Below are 15,986 nucleotides of genomic sequence, written 5' to 3' on the forward strand. Positions count from 1 at the left end.
CCCAAAACAGAGTCACATGCCCACCACTAAGGTTTGATGGGAAATCACTGCCAATGGAAGGACATGGACTGGGAGTTAAAGAGGAGGTGGTTCTTTAGAATACAATTAGAGTAGATTTATCCAAAATAGGGAAGAATGGACACAGGAGAGAGATAAATGCTGTCTGTCATGCTTGCTGGCCAGTTTTTCTGTCTCCATTCTCATCATTTGCATTCCACTCATCCTTTAAGTTCTTAAAATCCATTATTCCGAATGCATCCTAAATGATCTAACATAAAAATCTCACTTGAAACACATCAAGGGCTAATCATTGCCAAAGATAAAGATGGAGTTAGTGAAGCATTCAATCTCTCCATGATCTTGACCCCTCACATGGCCTCTCTATGAGCTGGTCTAGGCTCTTCTTCAAGATTCACCTCATCTCCAGCCACTTACTTCCTGCCTCACCCACCTTCCTTTTCTTACTAAATCTCAGTGATCCTCCCTAGAGTCAGCTAAGGCATCATATGCTCCAGAAAATCTTTCTGGAACTCCAGCTTAAGTTCATATTTCCAAACCACCCTCTTCACTTCCAGGCATTCTACTCACTTCTTTGCATTGAATTGCTGCTTATGTCTGTTGCTCTTTCTATTCTATTTGCTTCTCAGGGTCAGGAGTCCTAAAAACCTTACACAACGCTTGGCACAAGAGAATGTTTCATCAATATTTGCAACATTGAGCTCTCTTGAGCTGTTGATAAAGCCAACATAGTGTTCTGGAAAGAATATGGAGTCTGGAAACAGGCATTGAAGTGAACTCTGACCCCCATCAACTCCCAGTAAGGTATTGGGAAAGTCATTTATCTCTTAGCTTCAGTTTCTTTACCAGTAAGATGGAAGAATTTTTCCTTACCTTGAAGGTTTATTATGAGATCATACAGAGCGCTCAGCACAGTTCCAGGCATAAAGCAGGTGCTCAGGAACTGTATTATGTTGATGGGCATAGAATTCACAACCCCCAAGGCAACTCACGGCACCCATGGACCTTACAACCAGCTTCTCTCAGTGTCTCCTGATTCTGGTTGTGACAAATTGGATCCTCACCGACCTATTTGTTTGCTATCTTCACCACACAGAAAAACTCCTAGGAATCTTCTTGGTATAACTTAATAACTCAGAATGGAGGCTTGGTAAGTGGACAAGTGAATTGCTTAATTTTTGGGTATTTTCTCCTTGTCTTCAGGAGCTTCACAGGTAATGAAAGCCCAATACATAATGGTTAATTTAAGATGAATATCATACCCCAATATCAAAGATTCCTGAAATCATATTCAATATCTTTGCTCCAAATACTCATTCTACTTTCTGCTTCTTTTTATGTGTTCATCACAATTGTAATTACTTATAGTACATGCAAGTACATGTGACAATAGCGTTTGACCCATAGTGAGTATTGAATAAATGTTGGTTATTTCAGCTTGTCTTAGCATTTCAAGAACTATCAGCCTAAATGTTGTCTTGGTATTAAGAGCTTTCCCCAAGCACTTTAAGAAATATGAGCTTTGTTCTCAAATAATCACTTTTCCTTAACTCCCTGTTTATCCACCACAGAATCCTTTCACTTCAACTCCCTGGCTATCTTTATTGTCAGTGACCTGCATTATTTACAGTGACTACTTAACTCATTTATTTACTTCTGTACTTGTCGTCTAAGAATCTTTATTCCTTGCCATTTGAGAGATTTTTTCAAAATACAAATATGATCATTCATGCATGCACCAGTTAAGAGGCCTTCAGTGGTTCTCAGAGCCTATAGAATACAGGCAAACTAGCAGAGCATTACAAAATCTGGACATTTTTCATCATTTCTGCTATCTTGAAAACCTTATTTCTTACTTTCCTGACTCTAGCCTTAATTATTTTTCAAAAATGCTGTGTTTTTGGCCTTTTTAATGTTGTTACATAATTCCTCCTCTGTTTAGAATTCATTTTCTCACCATCTTTGTCAGACTGACAAACTCATTTGTATCTTTTTAAGACAGCTCAAATATCACCTGCTCTTACTAACTTTCTTCACCTCTCAACAATGACTAGATTCTTGTTCTTTTGTCCTCTTATAGCTTCTTGTATTTATGATATTGAATTAGTGCATGACTTGTTAATTATTCTCTATCATTAGAGCATATAGAATGTGGCATATGGTAGACCTTCAGTATATATTTGGTGAATTATTAAACTGAATGAAAGTGGTTCTTTTTTCAAGTCTAGTCCTCAGCATTCAGGATGTTGGAAGGAAGTGTGATGGAAATAGGGGTTTTTATGGGTCTGTGGCTATCAGCTTTGCCAAGCCTAATTCTCTTTATGAGCACGTGAGTCAAAAGAAAAGCCTAGAAGTATCCTCGCAATTGCATTAAAAAGGGACAAGAAAACACAGCTTCCATGATAGCAATAGAGAAACAAAAACCTTTATCAGGCACCAGGGAGTCAAGACATGAGATAATTTTTTTTTTTTTTTTTTTTTTTTTTTTTGAGACAGTCTCAATTCGTCACCCAGGCTGGAGTGTGGTGGTGTAATCTCAGCTCACTGCAACCTTTGCCTCCCAGGTTCAAGTGATTGTCTTGCCTCAGACTCCCGAGTAGCTGGAATTACGGGCACACACCACCATGCCTGGCTAATTTTTTGTATTTTTAGTGAGTCTGGGTTTTGCCATGTTGGTCACATTGGTCTCAAACTCCTGGCCTCAAGTAATCTGCCCACCTCAGCCTCCCAAAGTACCGGGCTTACAGGCATGAGCCACTATGCCTGGCTGAGAAATGAAATAATTTTGAAAGAAGAAGGAATAGTAGGCTTTCCAGAGATCACCAGGAGTGATGCTGACCTAGGAGATCCATACAGTCCTAGTGACTCATGAGAACTGAAGGCTTTATACATAGATTCATATTGAAAGACAGGACTAGCTGGATTTCCTAGGCTGACTAAGAATTCCTAAGCCTAGCTGAGGAAGGTTACCGCATCCACCTTTAAACATGGGGCTTGTAACTCAGCTCACACCCAACCAGATAGTAAAAAGAGCTCACTAAAATACCAATTAGGCTAAAAGCAGGAGGTAAAGAAATAGTCAATTATCTATCACCTGAGAGCACAGGGGGAGGGACAATGATCGGGATATAAACCCAGGCATTCGAGCCAGATCAGGCAACCTGCTTTGGGTCTCCTCCCATTGTATGGGAGCTCTGTTTTCACTCTATTAAATCTTGCAGCGGCACATTCTTCTGGTCTGTGTTTGTTCTGGCTCGAGCTGAGCTTTTGCTCGCCGTCCACCACTCCTGATCACTGTTGTCGCAGACCTGCTGCTGACTTCCATGTCTCCAGATCCGGCAGGGTGTCCGCTGCACTTCTGATCCAAGGAGGCTCCCATTGCCACTCCCCATTAGACTAGAGGCTTGCCATTGTTCCTGTGTGGCTAAGTGCCTGGGTTCATCCTAATCGAGCTGAATACTAGTCGCTGGTTCTCTTCCATGACCCACAGCTTCTAACAGAGCTATAACACTCAACACATGGCCCAGGGTTTCATTCCTTGGAATCTGTGAGGCCAAGAACCCCAGGTAAGAGAACAAAAGGCTTGCTGCCATCTTGGGAGCGGGCCCACCACCATCTTGGGAGCTCTAAGAACGAAGACCCGCCGGTAAAAATATGACACTGAAGAAAAATGAACCAAACTTTATTTATCACAAATGTTTGAGGTATGAGCCAAAAGTTTGCATCAGAAAACTGTGCAGGTACTATTTATCATTGGCTTGAGTCTCACTCCAGGCTGCATAAAAACAATTACAGGTACAGGAAGCAAGACACTACTGTCAGTTGTTATGTAGATCTTACCTGTGGTTTATACTTATGCTTACTCACTTAAGTACCACTCAATCTATGCCCAATTTTGCATGTGTGAGCTTTGATGTATGAATCCAGGCTTTTAACTAGAACCTTCCCTCAAGCATTTGTACCTGAATGTCTTGTAGGAATAACGCATGGCATTAAAATTATTGAACTTTACCTTGGAAACATGTCTAAGAAAACAATAGAGGAAAAAAGTAAGAAAGGAGGGAACAGGGAGAGAAGGGAGTGATATTTACTGGGTACTTGTTACATGTCAGATATGTTGTAAACAGTTTCAATTATGTGAAGAGGTATTTTACAATGATGAGATTCAGTTTGAGGGTCAAAAAAGTAAAGTTACTTTTCAGCAGAGGAGAATCTCGGATCCAATTCTAGACCTTCTATTTCCCAGTCCAATATCATTTCTACAATTAATCAGAAAAGAAGCAAATGTGAAGAGGGTAGGGTGAGTAGAGAGAGGAGAGAGAGAGAGAAAGGGAGAGGGAATGAAAATTCTGTAACTTTGTTGGGGATCCTATAACAAAAATTTTCCTTGTCTGGGTGGTTCTAATAATCTTTTCTTTTTTTTTTTTATTTTGAAGGCAGAAGGTCATATTTTGAGTTAAGATGTTTGCACACAGATTCTCTGTCACCTTTCATGAACAATGCAGAGGAATAATGGTAACTGACAAAACTGCTGCATCTCCTCCATCACTTTGTCCTTCCTCAAAGAATTCCACAAGAACAAAGACTCCTTCCCTGAAATAAGACGTGAATCCCTCCATGGTTTTGGAAGATTTGACTGACCTATAAGCTCCTGAAGAATAGGCAATATTTCTTCTTCTTCTTTTTAGAGATGGAGTCTTACTCCGTAGGCCAGGCTGTGATGCAGTAGTGCGATCTCAGCTTACTGCAACCTCTGCCTCCCTGGTTCAAGCGATTATCCTGCCTCAGCCTCCTGAGTAGCTGGGATTACAGGCACATGCCACCATGCCTGGCTAATTCTTTTGTATTCTTAGTAGAGATGGGAAGTTCACCATATTGGCCAGGCTGGTTTTTGAACTCCTGACCTCAAGTAATCCGCCTGCCTCAGCCTCCCAAAGTGTGGGGATTACAGGCATGAGCCACTGGTCCCCCCGGCCAATAGGTAATATTTCTTGTTTATGGTTGTATCTACAGGGCCTCACATACCGATTTGAGGACAATATGGGACCAAAAACATTGTTTTTTAATGAATGAATGAGAAGGAAGAGTTATATAAGTAACAAGAACATGTTCCTGGATTTCTCCATCTTTTCTGAGTGCTCTCTGTCTCTTTGTTTCTCTCTCTCTCTCTCTCTCTCTCTCTCTCTGGTTCTTCTGCCCTGTAGGTCTCCAGAAGGCCACTACTCCCCCCTCTAAAACACACAACCAAATTTGCTTCTGTGTTTCTTCTTGATGCAACCGGGAAGTCCAGCATTCACTAAGAGAACCTCACTAAACACCAACAGATAATGGAACAGGACCAAGATGACTAATAGATTTATGGAGTTATGGCCCAGACCCTCCCTGTCTGTACCCCAGCTATAAGTAGATAGAAAAACTGCTCAGCCACATGGCCCAGCTGCTGGCTTTCCCTAAAACTCAATATGCTTGAGCACAACAGTATTTTTTTTTTTTTTTTGTCTTTTCCTACTGTTCCCTCCCTTGTATGTTTTCAGGTAACTTGTACACTATCCAGGGCAAATCCAATGACATCCCTCCTCTACATCTGAAGCCTCACTCCTGTTTCAGCACTGGAATCCAATGGGATGGAAAGTTGCATTCAGAGTACATTGGTAAATATCACAGTGAACAAATTATCTCCATGCATTATCTTCTTGTGTGTACATGAACACAAGAAGTTGAAGTGGCCTATTACATGTACCACTCAGATTTTCCTTTAAGAGAACTGCCATGAGAAATGTAGTTGGTTGACAACCGTTTGTTCTACCTTTAAACCTGCCACCGGGTTCACAACAATGCCACGAGATCTCTGAGTGGATCCTAGGTCACAGACAATGACTCAGCAGGACCATTTCTACTCAGCATGGGATTTCTCTAATGTCAGGCTTCGTTAGAGATATTTTCATTGGCCTGGCCAAGATTTTCTCAGAATTTCCCAGCAGTTTGAGGCTTCTTCTACCCAATCATCCTAATTTCCCTGTCTCCTTTTACAGATCCTACATCTGCATCACACCCTGAAGTGTCCCTCTGCTTATTCTTTCCCTCTTCACCATTTGTTTTTTACTGGCATTTCCCCAATATACCTCTTGCACATCTAATTCCATTTTGGTGTCTATTACTCAGAGATCCCAAATGGACACAAAGTATATCCTCCAAAAATTACAATTGTTATATCAATGCTGGGTAAAATATCTGTTTCTTATATAACTAGGATATTTGTTTTCATATTCCAAGAGAATTAAATAAAGTAAAAAAGACCTGAGATCAAATTTTATCTTTTCACTATATGAGTCATGTGACTTTGGGGAACACAATAAACCTCTGAGCATCAAGTTAATTTTCACAATGGGAATGAAAGGAAAAAAGATGACCTTAATTTATGTTCTTAACTCATCTCAATTAGGAGAAGAATTAGGAAAACTGGTAGTATTAAGAAATAATAGAAAGTATAGAAAGTTTCTAGAACATAGTACATGACAAATCAATATTTGTTCTCACCTTAGATTTATCACTAAGTCAGAGTCTATGTTCAAAAAAATTTTGAAGAATGCAGAATATATGAATAATGACCCTGGATCTGTACCTGGAGCTAGACTGCCTGAGTAGAACTACTGGCCCTAGCACTTTTTAGCGGTGCGATCTTTGGCAAGTGACCTAACATTTTTGTGCCTCAATTTCTTATCTGTAAAATGGGAATAGTAATGATTCTATTTCACAGTGTCGTTTTGCAGATGAATTGAATTTACGTAAGAGCCCTGTGTGGCACATGGTAAGCAGATGTTAGTGTATGCTACTGCAACTTTCTGAGCCTTTTGCCCTTATTTAATTTCTTCTCTCTTCTGACCCCTACACCTCCTCCCGAACTGCATCCTGACAACAGTAATCTTTACTAGCAGGATGTGTCTGGATGCCAATAGCCCTGTCTCCCCTCATACCCAACACACACACACACACACACACACACACACTCTCTCTCTCTCTCTCTCTCTCTCTACCCCCCCGCCCCACCATCTCATTAAAAAAACTAGCCCCGTGAATTATAAGTGATAATTTTCATTTTCAAGGTCAGAAGGAAATAAAAAGATGTTTGGGATCTAATTGAATTAATATGGCCCCACGGTATTTCTTAGACTTTTTTTTAAAATAAGAGATAGATGTCAGCTCATTTTCTTGTGATTTTCTTTTCTCTTTGCAAATTAGAAGCATGTTATCTTGCTAATTAAGGAAACTGGTTAACTTGGTTTCAGTCTATTTAAGATTTTATTAAACACTGCTTTCATACATTTGGCTGTAGATAAAATAGGCTTGCTTCCTAACATTTACAAAACATGTTAAAATGTGTGCAATATTTTTGACTACATTCTCTCATTTAAAACTCACAATGTCCTTAAGAGGTAGGGATTTTTATTTCTATTCCATGAATAATGAAACAGACATGCAATGACTGACTTTGCATAATTAGTTTGAGGCAGACCATGGGTAAAACTTTCAGTGATTTTACCTATTTTGATTCCTAAACCCAGGCATGGTTTGATACCCTAACCCTAACCCAACCATACTTGGGATTGATTCCACTGTAAGTATTACGTTGGTGCAAAAGTAATTGCCATTTCAGATTGTGAATTTTAAATCATTAAAATTAGGCTCAAACACATCTTTATTAATAAAAATAGGAACCACTACAATCAATATATTTTTGCCAATGAGAAATGAGTTTGTTTATTCCTGTAGCATAAAAAATTCGTGCTTCAGGAATTGGTGAATTCTTGGAAAGCATTTTGTACATCCTGATGGTTGTGGAAGCGTTTTCCAGCAAAAAGTTGTTGAGATGCTTGAAGAAGTGGTAGTCAGTTGGTGAGAGATCAAGTGAATATAATGGGTGAGGCAAAACATCGTAGCCCAATTCATTCAACTTTTGAAGCTTTGTTTGTGCAATGTGTCATCGGACACTGTCATGAAGAAGAATTGGACCCTTTCTGTTGACCAATGGCAGCTGCAGGCATTGCAGTTTTCAGTGTATCTCTTCGATTTACTGAGCATACTTCTCAGATGTAATAGTTTCACTGAGATTCAGAAAGCTGTAGTGGATAAGAGCGACAGCAGACCACCAAACAGTGACCATGACCTTTTTTTGGTGCAAGTTTTGCTTTGGGAAGTGCTTTGAAACTTCTTCCCAGACCAGCCACAGAGGTGGTCATTGCCAGTTGTCATACATAAAATCCACTTTTTGTCACACATCACAATCTGATTGAAAATTGGTTCATTGTTGTTGTGTAGAGTAAGAGAAAATGACACTTCAAATGATGATTTTTTTTTTTATTTTTGCTCAGCTCATGAGGCACCCACTTATCGAGCTTTTTCACCTTTCTAATTTGCTTCAAATGCCAAATGACTGTAGAATGCTCAACGTTGAGTCCTTCAGCAACTTCTCATGTATTCATAAAAGGATCAGTCAAGATGATTGCTCTCAACTGATCATTGTCAACTTCCAATGGCAGGTCACTATGCTCCTCATCTTCAAGGCTCTCATCTTCTTTGAAAAACTTCTAGAACCACCATGCATTAGTCTCTTAAGATATGTAGAAACCAAAACATGAAGTTACAAACCAAACTTACAATAATACTAGCTTTTAGATGAACATTGTTTAAATTGTGTTAGTCTCCTAAATCATGTAGAAAATAACTGGAGTATAAAAATCATTTTTACAATAATACTAGCTCTTATAATTGCTTGCATAATTACCTTTATTGAGATCTTTATTTCTTTAGGTGGCTTCAAGTTATTTTTTAGTGTCCTTTCATTTCATCTTTCAGGACTCCTTTAAGCATTTCTTGCAAGGTAGGTCTAGTGGCAACTTTTGTTTATCTGGGAATGCCTTAATTTCTCCCTCACTTATAAAGGATAATTTGGCCACCACTTTGAGTATATTGACTGACTGCCTTCTGGCCTCTGGAGTTTCTGATGAGAAATCTACTGATGATCTTATTGAGGATCCCTTGTATGTGACAAACTACTTCTCTCTTGCTGCTTTCAATATTCTTTGGTTTTGTGTTTTGGAAGTTTGGCTATACTGTGTCTTGATGTGGGTTTCTTTAAGGTCATCTACATGGAATCTGTTGAACTTGAACTTCTTAGATGTTTATATTCATGTCTGTTATCAAATGTAGGAAGTTTTTTTTTTTTTTTTTTACCATTATTTAAAATAATATTTTCTCTTCCCTTTTTTTTTTAATCTCTTCTTATTCTGGGATTCCCACAACGTGTGTGTTAGTCTACTTGATGGTGTCCCATATGTCCCCTAGGCTTTGTTTACTTATCATCATCTTTATCTTTTTATACTTCAGACTCAATAATTTCCATTGTCCTTTCATCAAGTGAGCTGATTATTTCATCTGCCTGCTCAAATCTACCTTTAAATTTCTTTAGCAAATTTTTCATTTTAGTTACTGTAATTTTCATCTCAAAAATGTATTTTTTGTTGCTTTTTAGGTTTTCTATCTCTTTATTGATATTTCTATTTTGTTCATACATTATTTTGTTGACTTTATGTATTCCTTTAGTTCTGTGAGAATTTTTAAGACAGGTGTTTTAAAATTTGCGTCTAGTAGATGTACCGTGAGGATTTTCCAGAGGCAGTTTCTATTGAATTTTTTGTTGTTGTTGCTGTTTAATTGTGTGTGTGTGTGTGTGTGTGCTTTTTTTTTTTAATGGAGTATACTTTCCTCGTTACTTTTGTACATTTTAATTTTTTTTGAAAACTGAGCACCTGAATCTCATAGTATGAAAACTCTGAAAGTTAGATTCTTCCCCTTTCCCAGGATTTGCTGGATTTTGTAATTCTTCTCATTTATTTTTTGATTATTGTAGGCTTTGCCAATGGCCAGTGTGAGGAGTAAATCTAATGCCTTTTCAGTACTTTTCTGAGCCTGAACCTTTCCCTGAGCATGCATAATCACTTCCTAACTTCTCCTCTGTATGCAGTTGTTTCTTAATGTCCTAATTTTTAATGCCTGGTTCCCAAAAAGAGATAAAGAGAAAAATGAAGATGGGAAAGAGGTGCTGGCTCTTTTAATCCCCTGGAAGTAATTTTAGTTGGAGCAGGAAAGGCAACAATGGCTGCCTGCCTCGGTATCTGCACCCCTTTGATCAGAAGCAGCAGTCAGCAATTTGAGCACAGATCTTGAGCATTTGGAGAATAGGGCCCTCTTTGCCCACCCTGGCCCCTGCAATGTGTGTGCAAGCTGCTCCAGAATTCTGTGCACAGCTGCCTGCCACCAGAATGGGCGTGGGTGGGGGAGGCATAGCTGCCACTGTGCTGAGTGGAAACTGAATGAAGCTAACACAACTTACTGTCCAAGGCTTCCCTTGGAAGTTGCAAGCTTTCAATACACTACAAATTTCCCAAGTAGTTATATCAGACAGATTCTGCCAGTGTGATTGTTGTCTTGGTGGAAAGAGAGATTCCTGTGCTTCCTACTGTACCATCTTCCTTTTGATCTTAACTTAAAAAAAGAAACCTAGAAGGGTATACCCACTTAAGTTTCAATATTTCTAGATCTCACTTTTGTCAAGTTTAGAATGGTATATTAGTCATCTAGGGTGACCATATCAAAAACTGGGTGTGACTTAAGCAACAGAAATGCAGTTTGTCACAGCTTTGGAAGCTAGAAGTCCATGAACAAGGTGTTGTTAGATTTGGTTGATGGTGAGGGATTTATTCTAGGCTTGCATATGGCCTGCTTCTCATTATCTTCTCACATAGTATTTCATCAGTGTGTAGGTGAAGAGAGGGAGGTCATTGGTGTTTCTTTCTCTTCTTATAATGACATTGGTAATATTGGATTTCAGCCCCATCCTTATAATCTCATTTATTTTTAATTACCTCTTTAAATGCCCTCCAAAGACAGTCACATTAAGGGTTGGTGCTTCAACATATGAATTTGGTGGGGTGAGGAGAAGGTGCATAGTTCAGTTTATAATAAATGGAAATAAAATTATTCAGTTTTCAATGTTTTTATAGTGATCAAATGTACAATGTGTATTTGTGTGACCGATAATCAGCTATCTATCTTTCTTCTCCCATTAGTCACTGATGATGTATGAGGCTTAATATGTAGTCCACCTACATGTTATCTATTAGCAGAGTCAGAGAAGAAAATAGTTACTATGCAACACTTCCCTAAAATCCTTAGCCCTCTGCCTCGAATACAGAAGCTTTTGAAGATGTTCATTCTAGGTCTTCTACAGTTTTGTGGGAAAGTAACTTGGTTTACCTTTTTTGAAGGTTAAATTTTGAGGTCCACCATCAAAACTAAAAATGTACAAATTAATTTTCCAAGAATTCTTTTTCCACAAATTTACTCTACAGAGAAGTTTCACAAGTATAAAAAAGGTGAAGCTACAAGATGATTCAACGTTGCATTTTTAAGTTATATTTTATTTTATTTATATAAAATTGATGTTTTGGAGTGTTTTATAAATTTTGACACATCACAGATTCATATAACAACTAGTAAAGGATAATAATACTAAAAAATAAAATGAAATAATAAAATGCAACTGAAGAAAAAGGATGTTGATCAAAACAGGAACAATAAATTAAATCACGGGGCATACAAGGCACTTAATACCAGGTGGCCATCAAAAAGTGAGATGCAAATATGAATTATTCTGTGTATATGTTTGATGTACGTAAGTAAGAGTGTGTGTATTCTGGGAAATACACAAGAAAGTGAATGAGATGACTGCTGAAATGTGATACTAAAAGGCATTGTTTTAAATCCTTTCCTTCTATTGTATTAATTGTTTCCATTTACAATTATAATAGGAAAGTTTAATTTAAAAAGAAGAATAAATTGATTAAGACTTTCAAAAAGTACATTATTTTAAATCTAAGTGTTTGGGAGAGAAGACAATATCCAGTATATAGTAGTTTTTAATTAAACGTTTAATTCTGAGATTATTATGATTCACATGCAGTTGCAAGAAATAATGTTATAAAACTATAGTACAATATCACAATCAGGAATTGAAATTTATAGTCACTACAACAGAAAAGTTCCATCACCTACAACAGAAAAGTTCCACCACCACAATATTCTTATGTTGCCTTTTTATAGCTGCTGTCACCTCCACCCTGCCTTCCCCAATTCCTGAGCCTTGGTGAAGACCAGTATGCTCTCCATTTCTATATTTGTCATTTTGAGACTACTATATAAGTGGATTTACACAGTTTGTGAACTTTTGGGATGGGCTTTTTTAAACTTAGCATAAACCCCTGGAATCCATCAAAGTCGCTGCATTAATAGTTTGTACTTTTTATTGGTAATTAGTATTCCATGGTATAGGTTTACCACAGTTTGTTCAACCATTCATTGTCTGAAAGACATCTGGGTGGCTTGTTTCCAATTTTTGACAATTAAGGAAAAATCTTCTGTGAACATTCATGGACAAGCTTTTGTGTGACCACATTTTTAATTTCTCTGGGATAAATGCTCACGAATGCAGTTGTTGGGATGTATGGTAGTTGCATGCTTAGTGACATAAAAAACTACAGAAGTTACATAAGAAACTACAGAAATGTTTTCCAGAGGGGCTATAACATTTGGGACTCCCACTGGTAGAGTATGACTGATCCTATTTCTCCACACCCTCTTCATCATTTGGTGTTGTCAATGTTTTTTACTTTATTCTTATAGATGTAGAGTAATAACTCATTTCGGTTTTAATTTGCATGTGATTAATGGCTAATGACGTTGAAAATCTTTTCAAGTGCTTTCTTTTTTTGCTATCTGTATATCGTCTTCAGTGAAATGCTTTTCCATGTCCTTTGCTCATGATTTAATTTGAATGCTCGTTTTTCTTTATCATTGAGTTTTGAGAATTTTTAATTTATTTTAGCTCTTAGTCTTTTGTTGGTTATTTGATTTGCAAATATGTTCCCTTAAATTGCAGCTTGTCTTTCATTTCTTTGATATTGGCTTTTGCTGAAGAAAAATTTTGAATTTTGATGAAAACATCTTATTAATTTTTCTTTTTATCTATCATGCTTTTGGTCAAATCTGAGAACTTTGCCTAGTCATAGATACAAAAGATTTCTCTCATTTATTTTCTTTGAAGTTTTACAATTTTATGTCTTTACATTTAATTCCATGATGAATTTTGAGCTCATTTTTGTATAAATGGATGTTTAGGAGTAGATTATTATTATTATGTGGATGCCCAATTGCCCCAGCACTATTTGTGAAGTGGCTGTGTTTCTTTCATTGAATTTCCTTTGCATGACTGTCAAAAATTAGTTGTGTGTCTTTGTGTGGATCTATTTCTAGGTTCTCTGTTCTCTTCCTTTGGTCTTTGTGTCTGTTCCTCTGCCAAAACCAGTCTAATGACAATAGCCATATAGTAGGTCTTCATATTCAGTAGAGTGATTGTTTCCACTTCAGCCTTTTTTGTCAGGATGGTTTATAAGCTATCCTTAAGCATATGCCCTTCCATATGAATTTTAGAGTAAGCATGTTTTTGTATACAATTGCACTAAACCTACGGATCAATTTGTGGAGAATTGACATCTTTACCATGTTTAGGTTTCTCAGTTCATGACACAATATCTCTTCATTTATTTAGGTCTTCCTTAATATATTTAACATCTTATAATTTTCAGCATAAAGACTGTAAATGTTTTAAGTTTATTCCTAAGTATGTCATTTTCTTTGGAGTGCTTATAAATTGTATGACCTTTATAATTTTGCTTTCCACATTCATTGTTAGTATGCAAAAATGTAATTGATTTTGTTGTGTATCTAGTGTTTTTAATTAAATTAACCAATGAAAATATCTCTTACTTTACAGATTCAGGTGTCCTCCCTCCTCCAAAACAGGAAAACCTAAATTCTAACTGAATCGTTTTGAATTTGAATTTCATTTCACTGATAATGCAATTGGAACAAGGAAAGCTTTGTGATGCAGTAAGAAGAAGGTGAACTTTGAAGTCCAAGAGATGTGAGTATGGATTCTAGCTGGCCACATACAAGATTTGTGCCCAGGAGGAGGTTAATTAAGTTCTCGGAGCCCCATTTCTGTAATAATAAAAGTAATGACAGTGATAAGAGCTATTGCAATGCAGCATTTCATGTAAGACAGAGCTTGTTTTAAGAGCTTTCCATCTTGCTTGTTTTGGCGTGTTTTTTTGTTTAGTTTTGTATTAGCTTGCTGCTAATCCTTTTGGCAGAAAAACTAAGCCTGAGTTTATATGAAGTTGTTTATCATTTATCTTTATTTCACCTATTGTGAAAGTTTTTGCTGTAAAAATATCAATGCTTTTGATTACATGGTGCTTTTGATTACCGGTAAACCTACCCTACTGTGGAACCAGGCAGTCTAACCTCAGCTCATTCTTAGTCACCATGCTCTAGGTATCCTTAGGCTACGTGAACTACTGCACATGAAAAGTCTTGGATAGAGTCCTTGGGGGCATCTTGAAGAAATATTTAAGTTCTCTTGAAGCTTTTCAGGGTCTGCATTCTTGGATTTAGAGGTATAATAGAGGTAGAGAAGTCAGCCTCTCGTCACTGTTGGCACACACTTCCACACTTGCCAGAAAGGGTATTTTCACACATTTCTGGAGACCATTCATGGGAGGTGGTGTGATGCCTCATCATTGTCTGCAGCCTGAGATTTCCCCAAAGGTGTAGCTGAGTGATCCCTGTGACACTCTTTGGTTCAATGATGCTTACTTATTACCACTTTCATTATAACTTCAATAGACTAAATATCATATCACCATTTAACATCTTTCCTTCAACGTTTCATTCTGTATGGCAACTGAACAGGATATACTTACCCCCAAGCCTGACTGAAGTAATACAAAGCTTTACCATTTAACTTGGATTAAACTACTTTAGAATGAGTCTGATTATGAAAACGCCCTCAATTCATTAATTTCTGTGACCAAGATGAATGATACATCATAGTGCCACCAATAAAGCTGGACTGGTCAGCATTCAGGTGACACCAATGTCACATTCCCCATAGCACTGCCAGGGTCTAGACTCAATGCCAGCAGAACAAGAAGGTTGAGTCACAGAAGCCACTGAAGGCCAAAATAAGTTTTCAAAATATGTAAGGGGGAAAAATACAAGTAAAGAATAAGGGAGTTGGAAGAAATCTAATTGATCATTCAACTTTCTAATCTTAAAAATATGGAAACCAAGACACAACAACAAAAAAAAGGGATATACCCAAGGTCATATAAATGATTTCTTGAAAGATCACAGGCAGTTACACAAGCCATGAACTCTGAAAGCCATCCAAGATTAATAATTTTTAAAGACAGATTGCATAGCATTGCTAATTCCATTTTCTAAAAGATTCATTGGCTAGCTTAGCATTTCATCTATATTCATCTCAATTTCCTCAAAGTACACACACTTAAAATAAATCAAGGCCAATAATGTATGCTTATCTGGAAAATACCTTGTGAAATTGCTCTTATTTAATATTGCTGCTCCCTTCCATTTTGTCCTGTCTATATTAATTTTCCTCTATGTATTTCAAGAGAGAAATACATTTCTGTGTCACTAAGGAACCCACTATAATTACTCATGTAATTACACATGTACATATGACTGCTTTCATATTCTAATTAAATGGTTTTAAATGAGCAGAGAATGAAAAAAATGTATACATTATTTCCTATTATACCAAGAACACATTTTGCCCTCAATATGCATATGTTAAATTTAATAAATCAATGAGATGAATAAGTATCTGTAGGGTTCAGGTCATTAAAAAATAACATAGATTAGTAAAAACAAACCTTTCAGGGCAGACTATGCTTTGATAAAAAAGTGAGGCACAGAGCAAGAGAGAAGCTTGTTTACCAAGCTTGAAATTAGCCTCTTGTGAGTTCACTCAGACAGTAAGTAGTTAC

The sequence above is a fragment of the Macaca thibetana genome, chromosome 8, assembly GCF_024542745.1.
Source record: "Macaca thibetana thibetana isolate TM-01 chromosome 8, ASM2454274v1, whole genome shotgun sequence".
NCBI lineage: Eukaryota > Metazoa > Chordata > Mammalia > Primates > Cercopithecidae > Macaca > Macaca thibetana.